The following is a 10,307-nucleotide window of genomic DNA, read 5'->3' on the forward strand; positions in this document are numbered from 1 at the left end:
CGCTTAACGACTGAGCCACCCAGGCGCCCCTGGGAGGGGAGTTTATTTGGAAAACTAAGCTATGAGAGAAAATAGTTTCATGACTATGCAGAAATCGAGAGCTAGATAGCTCCCAGCCAAGAACTGCTTGGACAAGGCTTGCTTTCCCCCAGTAACTGCAAGGACTCATTGTCCCAAGTTTCCCCCGCCCCAACCAAATTCAATTTTTTATAGTGCCTCTAACTTTTTAATTACTCTAATTATGAATAAATGACTTCGACCATTTGAGAAAAAGCATCAATGGCAGTAGTTTCCAGTCATCTGAAAGGAATTACTTTTATGTCCTCAAAATTGTGTACTCATCTTTGATGGACTGGGATGGGCGCAATGGAAGTCTCTGACAAGAGGGAGGGAAGAGGTAATACAGACAACTGTATAACCCTCTCTAGTAGGAAATTCTGAAACGTGGGATAAAAAGACATGAAGTAGATAGGTAAGAGTTTTGTCCAATAGGAATCATAACCCAATGTTTGGAGACTTTGGCTCAAAGTATTAATTCCTCTTCCAATACCTCATAGAACAAAACACACTCAAAGGATGCCATGAATTACTACAGGTGGAAAAACCTTTCTTGCTAAGTTTTATTTTAATACTTATTAACATCTATGATCATATCCTCCCAGGCCCTTCAAATAATGACCAAAATTTAGAAAGAATTCTGGTAGAGATCATGGAGAGAACATAATGAGTAGCAGTATTTTCTGATCCTGCCTGCTAAAGTTCTAACAGTCTACACCTCTAAAATAGAAAATGCTGGGATGCCTGGGTGGCTCAGTTGGTTAAGCAACTGCCTTTGGCTCAGATCATGATCCCAGGGTCCTGGGATCGAGTCCTACATCGGGCTCCCTGCTCAGCGGGGAGCCTGCTTCTCCCTCTGCCTGCCGCTCCCCCTGCTTGTGCTCTCTGACAAATAAATAAAATCTTAAAAAAATAATAAGATAAAATAGAAAATGCCTGTTGGGAGTCATAGGATATGGTGACTAAATGAATAGAGGTGAGATATTAGAATCTCATGATTCTGGACTCATTAAGGCTGAAGGAAATTCCAAATGAAGATTTAAGAAGACAGACAATGGTGATATACAGAACTAAATATTTAACAATCACTGGAATATCTAGAGGCAGTATCTAGTTGATAGCAGATGATAAAGAACCAGAATAAGTGGGAGTCAGAGCTAGAGAAATAGACCAAAAAGCCACCTCTGTATGTACAATAGTAGAGGGCATAAACTGGAGACTCAGCAAGTTGGATCAATCCCATGGATGTATCTTGTTTGGTCTACATGGAATTTTGAAGTTAGGACATGGATATAAATATGAAGGTTTCTGTTTTTAAAGAAAAATTTACAGCATCTGTCACCACTGAGTCACCACTGAGTTTGTAATACCTTGTGTGCCAAAAACTGGCTGAAATTGTATGGCACTGCCTGACTTTAAGTAAGGCAAGCATCCTTCAGTTCACCACAGTCCCTACCATCTCTAGATACTAAGTATCAGCTGCCATTTATCACTGAGCTTACACTGAGTTTTGTACTAGGCTAGAGAAATAATTCTTTATACTTTTCTCTCTCTGAAAAGTATGAAAACAAAAACTAAATCTATTTTTTTAAAAGATTTTATTTATTTATTTGACAGAGAGAGACACAGCGAGAGAGAGAGCACAAGGAGGGGGAGTGGGAGAGGGAGAAGCAGGCTTCCCGCCGAGCAGGGAGACCGATGCGGGGCTCGATCCCAGGACCCTGGGATCATGACCTGAGCTGAACGCAGACGCTTAACGACTGAGCCACCCAGGCGCCCCCTAAATCTATTTTTTTTTCCTTACTCCTGGTCCATTTATTTATGTTACTTGGGCACTGCCTGAGCAATCACCAAATAGAATGAGGTGGTGAGCCTGTTAATTTATTAAAAGGAGTCTAGAATATAAGCTAGAAATCAAAAACAAACTCTTAAAAATTTAGTAACTGAAAATGTAGCAGGTACAAAATTATATAACCTTCAACCTAGCAATTCCAGTTCCAGGGATTTACCCCACAGATACACTCATACATGGGCAAAATAACTTACGTTAAAAGTTATTCTCTGCGGCATTATTTGTAATAGGCAAAGTTTAGAAGAAACCCAAATGTCCACCATTAGGGGACAAGATAAATAAGTTATGATATAACCATACAATGCAGCCATAAAAAAATAAGGAAATTCCTGATGTACTAATACAAATATATGTCATTTGCAAAGGAGAAGGGAGAGAGTGGGGAAGAATATATATGTTAACTATATAGATTTGTTTATACAGGAATAAAGCACTTCTAGGAGGAGAGAGAAGAAACTGGTAATACTGATTCCCCCACAGTGGGGAACTTGATACCTGAGGGATGGAGATGCTAGCCTTTTCACTGGACATATTTTTGTATCTTTTGAATTTTGTAGCAAAGGTACTTATTCAAAAACCAGCTTTTAAAGATGTAACAGGTTAACTCAGTTAATTCCAAGAATGATTAAGAATTCAGCAACACCATTGATGATGCAAATTTCAGCAGGAATCTAAAGGCGGTTGAGAGGGTGAGCAGGAGCAGGGTGAGATGAAATAAGGACAATGGAAGAAATGGCATGGTGTCTTTTTCCATCTGGCTCTCTGAACTGGTTTTGAGCCCAGAAATAAAGGGATAGATGGAAAAGGTAAGAAACCTTTTCAAGAGAGGCTGAAAGTGTGAGCACCAATTCTACCGTTTGGGATTTGGGTACAAAGTGTGGCACAGAGATGGGAGGTAGGGGGAACTCTCTACTTCAGCCCTGCACCTCCTGGGCACTCCGAAAGCACTAAAGGCAGAATTCCTGGCTACTGTCCCTCATAGAAGACCGAGCAGCAGTGGCAGTGAAAAGGTACCGCGTTGGGGTAGCTCAAGGAGGATGGACTTCCCAAGCAGGCTGTAAGAAAAGAATATTCACTTCATGTTCCTAAACACGTTACATTCTACTCATAGACTCCCAGAAATACCTAAGGGAACTCTGAAAAGGCTGGAGGGTTTGTGTGAGCAGAAGGGAATTAAAAGTTATTATTTCATGTTTATATAGATGGATGAAGCCTAGAAATAATTATGCTATAAAAATATAAAAGTATTATGCACAGGATGAAAGAACTGAAAACAATATCCTGGCAAGAGAGCCAAAAGGAAAGTCTTACTGGCTTTTTTTTTTTTTTTAAACCTAGGCTATTGCTCACTGAACAGGAAGTAGAAGAGAAAAAACATGAGTATGGCTGGAAAGAGGTTACTCAAGGCTCTGCTGGGAACCAACACACTTAGTTATGCAGTACCTACTTTCCAAAGTGAAATCTTTCAACTGCTTTAAAATGTTTCTTTTCTAAGCCATTGAAAGCAATGAGATCATGTTCTTGATTAAGTGCCAGGTTTTTTTCCCCTGCAACCCAAATTGTTGAAGTTAAAAAGAAGAAAAATTAGAGGAATGAAAAAGGGTGATGGTATGAAGAACTGGGAACAGAAAACAGAGAGGGGGGCAACATAAATATATTTTAATAGGGCTAGTAGAAGAAAATTATGGAATGACCAAACATAGAGAGTTTGTTTTAAAAGTTGAGGGTATCATGCCCTGTTCCAAAAATACAACAAAGTATCCATTCAATTTGTTTAACTGTTTTCCTATTCCATCTTAATTCTGTTAAAGTAACATATACAATCTCTTTATGCCTCACAGCAGGTAGTATTAAGTAATTAACAAACACATAGATAAGCCATTTGTGAAAGATGAGGTCTGTATTAATACCATAGGGCTTGCTGGACCATAAAAAGGAATTTGAAGGCTAGTCTTAGGCAATTTTGACTGATACGTTTTTCACAAGTGGAAATAAATGATATTCACTACCTTAAACAATGGATAGTGAGAGCTATAATTTGTAAAATAAGCAAGAAATCAAATGTACAAGAAGTAGAGATTAAACTCCACCTTGAAATGCAATTCCTATGGCTTAAAGAATACATAACAGTTACATGGCCCGCTGTATCCGTGACAGTGTCTTCCACTTACATATCACTATTTCATGTAATTTTATATTTGAATAGCATTTTAGACTTTTCAAAGTATCATCACATTTCTTATTTAATGTTCACAGTACCCTGTGAACATCTGCCCTGTAGGCAGAACAGGTTTCCTTAAGTTTTAGATTCCAAAACAGAAAGGTTAAGAGAGAACTGACAGTCAGTTGTAAGCAAGCCAGGGAACAGAATGTTAGGGTCCAGAACTCCTGGTCCAATGTTTGTCAAAATGATGTTTGTGAACCATTACTCATCTATGCACACGATTTACCCAGTTAAGACTGTTTCAGGAACTATAGGCAATAGGCATACATACAGGCAACAGTAATATAACAGAGAACAAGAACATATATAATTTCTACTCTCATGGAGCTTCCAGTTGAGTGAAAATCATTGTTTAAATAATTTTACAAATAAATGGCAAAGCTTCACTTGTGATGAGTGCTATGATGGAGTACTTGGTGCTCTGAGAATATATAATGTGGGAGAGTTGACCTAAGAAAGGATTCACTAGGAATCTGTAACAGGCTACAATTCTCTTAGTAATTAATGATAAAGCTCAGATCTGAAGGATAGGTACCACACAAAGAGAGACAGAAAACACTGATTCTAGACTAAGGCACCATCAGGTGCAAAAGACCTACTGTCGGAGGGGTTGTGTAAACACAAGAGATTATGTGAAACACAAGTACACCGTGTTTGAAGTAGAAGGCCCCAACTTACAAGAAGATCAAGATTTCCCATGTGACTTTAGACATATTTAAGGTTTGAGTGACTACTGCCTAGTCTAATTTAGTTTTACAATATCTAGATGTTTCACTCAAGAGCAGTGGGTAGACTGAAAAGAATGAAAATATAAGGCAACTGCTATGTCCATTAAAAGGTTGCCAAATTATCTGAATTCTAAGAGGTGAAATCACTTTTAATTTAGGGCATAAAGAGAGATTTTATGGAGGTGGTGACATTTGACCTAGGTTTTTAGAGGTGGAATGAATTTCCATAGAGGATTGAGAGGCTAGCACAGATAAAGAAATGCAGAAACTGAAAAGATGTCCCTTGCTGCTTTATAGGAGTGTGAATGTTTTATTTTAATGTAGGCTTTTCTAAGTGGTACTTTAGACTATCATCCCTATAATATCTTAAAGTTGCAGAGGTCTTGCACAGCTTACAAAGCTTTGTTTAATTTTATTTATTTACTTTTTAAGATTTTATTTATTTATTTGACAGAGAGACACAGCGAGAGAGGGAACACAAGCAGGGGAGCGGGAGAGGGAGAAGCAGGCTTCCCGTGGAGCAGGGAGCCCAATGCAGGGCTTGATCCCAGGACCCTGGGATCACGACCATGACCCGAGCCGAAGGCAGACGCTTAACAACTGAGCCACCCAGGCGCCCCTTTGTTTAATTTTATACCCACAAAAGATTCTATTAGGTTCAAGGACAAACATTAATTCTCTCAAATTTGCAGATAAAGAAAGCCAGCTTTTCTGAGGTTGACTTGTGCAAGGTCACATTTCAGTACTGCTCTTTCCTTTTAACATTATAGATTCCTGATCATCAGGATGTGGAACACATATTCATGTTTGTTATCTGAAATATAGAGAACTGACTAGGCCCGGGATACTAAGACACATAAGAACTCTACTATGATAATCTGAGGCAAAAGCCAGTTATTTGTTTTTAATTAAATGAAAGTAATAGTAGACATGTGGTCTTACACGGCGAGACAGAAAGAGAAAGTAACAGAGAGACAGAGATTCAAATGAGGCATTCCTTATAAGCCCTAATAACTGAGGTATAAAAAGAGCAACTGTGGGTAAGGGGCCTGGGGGTGGGGGTGGGGCACAACAAAACAAAGTATAATATACTGAGGGACAAAACTGAACAGATAAGGGGAATCTTAAACAGCACTTTCTAATGTTTTAAAATGATTTTTCAGCTTCCTTCCAGAAGTTGCCTTCAAGAAAACTCTTGATGATCACACTTTGAAAATCGATGCTATTCTTAGCCATCAAACGCACTTATTCCTCTTTTCCTTTTCTAACACATGAGGATTCTAAATGATGCAAATAACAGTCTTACTTTTATTGATAAATATTAAGCCTCTACTTTGTGTAAAATATTATGGAAGAAACAAAAACGAAGTCTCCAGTCTCAAAGGTTTATTTATTTTGGCAACATCAGTAGGCCCACTCACTAGACTGTATTCAAGAAAATCTGCTGGACTTTATTCTCATAACAGAAAGGCTTTCTATAGAATAGAAAACTTCAAAGCTGTGAATAAGAAAATCTGTATCTCATAGAGACTGATCCAAGGAAATGGGTGTCTTTGGCTTGGGAATCTATCTGGCCTAAAGTACTTTATAAAGTGAAAATGTCATAAATAAAAGAATAATTTTCCTTAGTTAAGGCACAGACATTAAGTTAGAAGGAACAGAGGTGGAGGAACAGTTAACTGCTAGTAAGAAAAAGGCAATTTTATTGAATATAGGTAACAAATTGTAATAATTTATTTCCACAATCCAAAGGCCTGAGGGTCTCTGTATAGAAATACTGATACCCACTTTAAATCCTCCAGAACCAGTTTATAAATCTCTTTTTCCACCTCAGATTTACCATCCTCATTACCAAACTTACATTCTTCCTCTTATCCATCTTTCTCAACCTGTCCCAGTGAGCTGGGTGGCTGAAAAGATGGTGAACCAATAACTGAAAAAAGGAAGACAAAGAAGACAGCACTTTTTTTCTTTTGATCTCTTCAATTCTACTGTCTCATATCCTATTTAATATAAAATGAAAAACAGTATTGTACTTTAAAAGTAGAATGGTGATGTTTTCTAGTTTTCTTGCCCCCAAATCTCTTAATTTGGTTTTCTTGAAAGTGGCCTTTGTTGCTGTTATTTTTTAACCCTGTCATTCAGTGGTCCTTGATAAACAAAGGTTTTTAACCTCTGTAATATAGAAAGTTTAAATTTATAATGGATGACTCATGGATGAGTCTCTACAATATAACTTTTAGATACTAAAAAACTCATTTTCTCTGTGTCAAAGACAAGTGGATTTGTGAAGCAATAGAGTTCATCTCATTTGACATGAAATCATTCTCTTTTTTAACTCAAAGTGCCTAATATGTTCTTGGGAACCACTTAACTATCTTTCATTTCTTACAGTGGATAATTACATGTATAGCTGAATCTCACTACACTAAAAAAGTACACTAATGACCAATTACTTCTATTATTACAGCTTAAATATATAATACATTGTATACATTTATAATGTTATGATATTTATTCATATAATAGTAAATGACATGATTATTATTTACTATCTCTACCTTTCTGGAGAATGTTTCTTCAATTGCTCATAAAAGTAATGCTGGGAAAAAGGACTGGCTTGGTATAAAAACATAGGGCATTCACAAAAGTAGTGTGAGCAAGTTGTCCCTAAAGAGAAATGGAGGGGGAGGAGCAAGATGGTTGAGAAGTAGGAGACCTAAATTTCATCTGGTCCCAGGAATTCAGCTAGATAGGGATCAAACCATTCTGAACACCTAAGAACTCAACAGGAGATCGAAGAAGAAAATAGCAGCAACTCTCTGAACAGAAAAGCGACCACTTTCTGGAAGGTAGGATGTGCGGAGAAGTGAATCCGAGGGGACATTTGGGAAGATAGACGGCGGGGGAGGGGGCCTCCGTTGGCCGCTTCTGGCAAGTGATAGAGCCGCGGAGCACAAAATCGGAACTTTTAGAAGTCGGCTCTGCTGAGGGACGTCACTCCAGTGGCTAAGTGGGGGGTGGAACCCTCGCTGGGACAGTGTAGTCTCAGGACCCTCGGGGTCACAGAAAGACTGGGGGTGCCTGAGTGCGGCAGAGCTCCCAGGTACCGGAGCAGGGAAGCCGGCTGCAGAGAGGTAGCCAAGGAGCGGGCTCTCTGCTCGGGGTTGCCATAAACTGTGATCCATGGCACAGTCAGGCCACTACTCTTCCAGCAGAGACCCAACAAGCGGCAGATCTGGGGAGACTCCCCTTCCTCCCCAGGAGGAGTGGCACGTGAGCAAACCACAGGGATCTGCTGGGTTTGGAGACTCCACATGGGGTCGTGTGCCAGAGATAGAAATGCTCGGTCACAGGCCGGGTGAGCATGGAGTGCGGCCGGAGTCAGGGGAGACGGGAGTGGTTGACTGCTTTTCTCTGGGGGCTCACTGAGGAGTGGGGCCCCGAGTTCTCTGCTCCTCCGGGGCAGAGATTGGGAGGCCGCAATTTTCACTCTCATCCTCCAAAGCTATACGGAAAGCTTACAGGGAACAAAAGCTCCCGAGAGCAAACCCGAACAGATTACTTAGCAGAGGTGGGGCAATTTTGCCTCTGGCAAAGACATCTGGGAACCACTGCGACAGGACCCTCCCCCAGAAGACCCCCAAGAACAGCCGGCCAAGACCAAGTTTACCGATCAATGAGAATGGCAGAATTCCAGCACATAGAATTCATGGCTTTTTCCCCATGATTCTTTAGTCTTTCAAAGTTAAATTTTTAAATTTTCTTTTTCTTTTTTTTTTTTAATTTTTCTTTTTCCCTTTTTCAACCAACATCTTACTGATCCCTTTTTAAAAAAATCTTTTTTATTTTTCATTTTTAGAGTCATATTCTATCCCTTCATAGTAGTTAACCTTATTTTTGATATATATATATATAAGTTGTTCTCTCTTTAACTTTTTGGGATACAGTTTCTTCTAACAGACCAAAATGTACCCTAAATCTCTAGTGTATGGCTTTGTTCTAGTCTCCTGCCCGATCACATTCTCTCCCTTTTTTTTTTTAATCCTCTTCTTTCTTTTTTCAACCAACTTCTTATGTTATCAATTCCTTTTATAAAATCTTACAATTTTCATCTTAACACTCATATTCCATCCCTTCATCGTATTTAACCTTACTTCTGTACATATATAAGCTTTTCTTTCTTTAAAATTTGAGAGGCACTTTCTTCTAACAGACCAAAATATGCCCAAAATCTAGTGTGTGGCACTGATCTACGCACCAGCCTGATCATATTTGATCATATTCTGTTTTTTGGTTTTTATGTGTGTGTTTGTTTTTTATCTTTTTCTTTTTCTTTTTTCTTTCTTTCCCTTTCTTTTCCCCCTGTTTCAGGTCTCTTCTGATTAGTTTATAGTTTTCTGGGGTCGTTGTTACCCTGTTACCATTTTGTTCTCTCATTCATCTATTCTCCTCTGGACAAAATGACAAGACAGAAAAAACTCTCCTCAAAAAAAAGAACAAGAGGCAGTACTGACTGCCAGGGACCTAATCAATACAGATATTAGTAAGATGTCAGAACTAGAGTTCAGAATGATGATTTTAAAGATACTAGCTGGGATTGAAAAAAGCATGGAAGATATCAGAGAAACCCTTTCTGGAGAAATAAAAGAACTAAAATCTAACCAAGTCGAAATCAAAAAGGCTATTAATGAGGTGCAATCAAAAATGGAGGCTCTAACCACTAGGATAAATGAGGCAGAAGAGAGAATTAGTGATATAGAAGACCAAATGATGGAAAATAAAGAAGCTGAGAAAAAGAGAGATAAACAAACAACTACTGGATCACGAGGACAGAATTCGAGAGATAAGTGATACCATAAGATGAAACAATATTAGAATAATTGGGATCCCAGGAAAAGAAGAAAGAGAGAGAGGGACAGAAGGTATACTGGAGCAATTATAACAGAGAACAACCCTAATCTGGGAAAGTAAACAAGCATCAAAATCCAGGAGGCACAGAGAACCCCCCTCAAAATCAATAAAAATAGGTCAACAACCCGGCATCTAATAGTAAAACTTGCAAGTCTCAGAGACAAAGAGAAAATCCTGAAAGTAGCTCGGGATAAGAGATCTGTAACCTACACAATGGTAGAAACATTAGATTGGCAACAGACCTATCCACAGAGACCTGGAGAAAGGACTGGCAGGATATATTCAGAGCACTAAACGAGAAAAATATGCAGCCAAGAATACTCTATCCAGCTAGGCTGTCATTGAAAATGGAACGAGAGATAAAAAGCTTCCAGGACAAACAAAAACTAAAGGAATTTGCAAACACAAAACCAGCCCTACAGGAAATCTTGAAAGGGGTCCTCTAAGCAAAGAGAGAGCCTAAAAGCAACATAGACCAGAAAGGAACACAGACAATATACGGTAAAAGTCACCTTACAGGCAATACAATGGC

General features: G+C 38.9%; 1 protein-coding gene across 1 annotated transcript in view; it reads right to left on the minus strand.

Moving 5' to 3' along the window:
- Positions 1-436, minus strand: part of HMBOX1 (homeobox containing 1) — an 82,149-nt gene extending 81,713 nt beyond the window's left edge. The window contains exon 1 of the mRNA XM_081810669.1: positions 342-436. The gene's annotated coding sequence lies outside the window, so the exon portion shown is untranslated. The remainder of the gene's footprint in view (positions 1-341) is intronic.
- Positions 437-10,307: the final 9,871 nt, after the last annotated feature.

Source organism: Leptonychotes weddellii, chromosome 2 (genome assembly GCF_054177405.1).
Source record: "Leptonychotes weddellii isolate Sample4059 chromosome 2, ASM5417740v2, whole genome shotgun sequence".
NCBI lineage: Eukaryota > Metazoa > Chordata > Mammalia > Carnivora > Phocidae > Leptonychotes > Leptonychotes weddellii.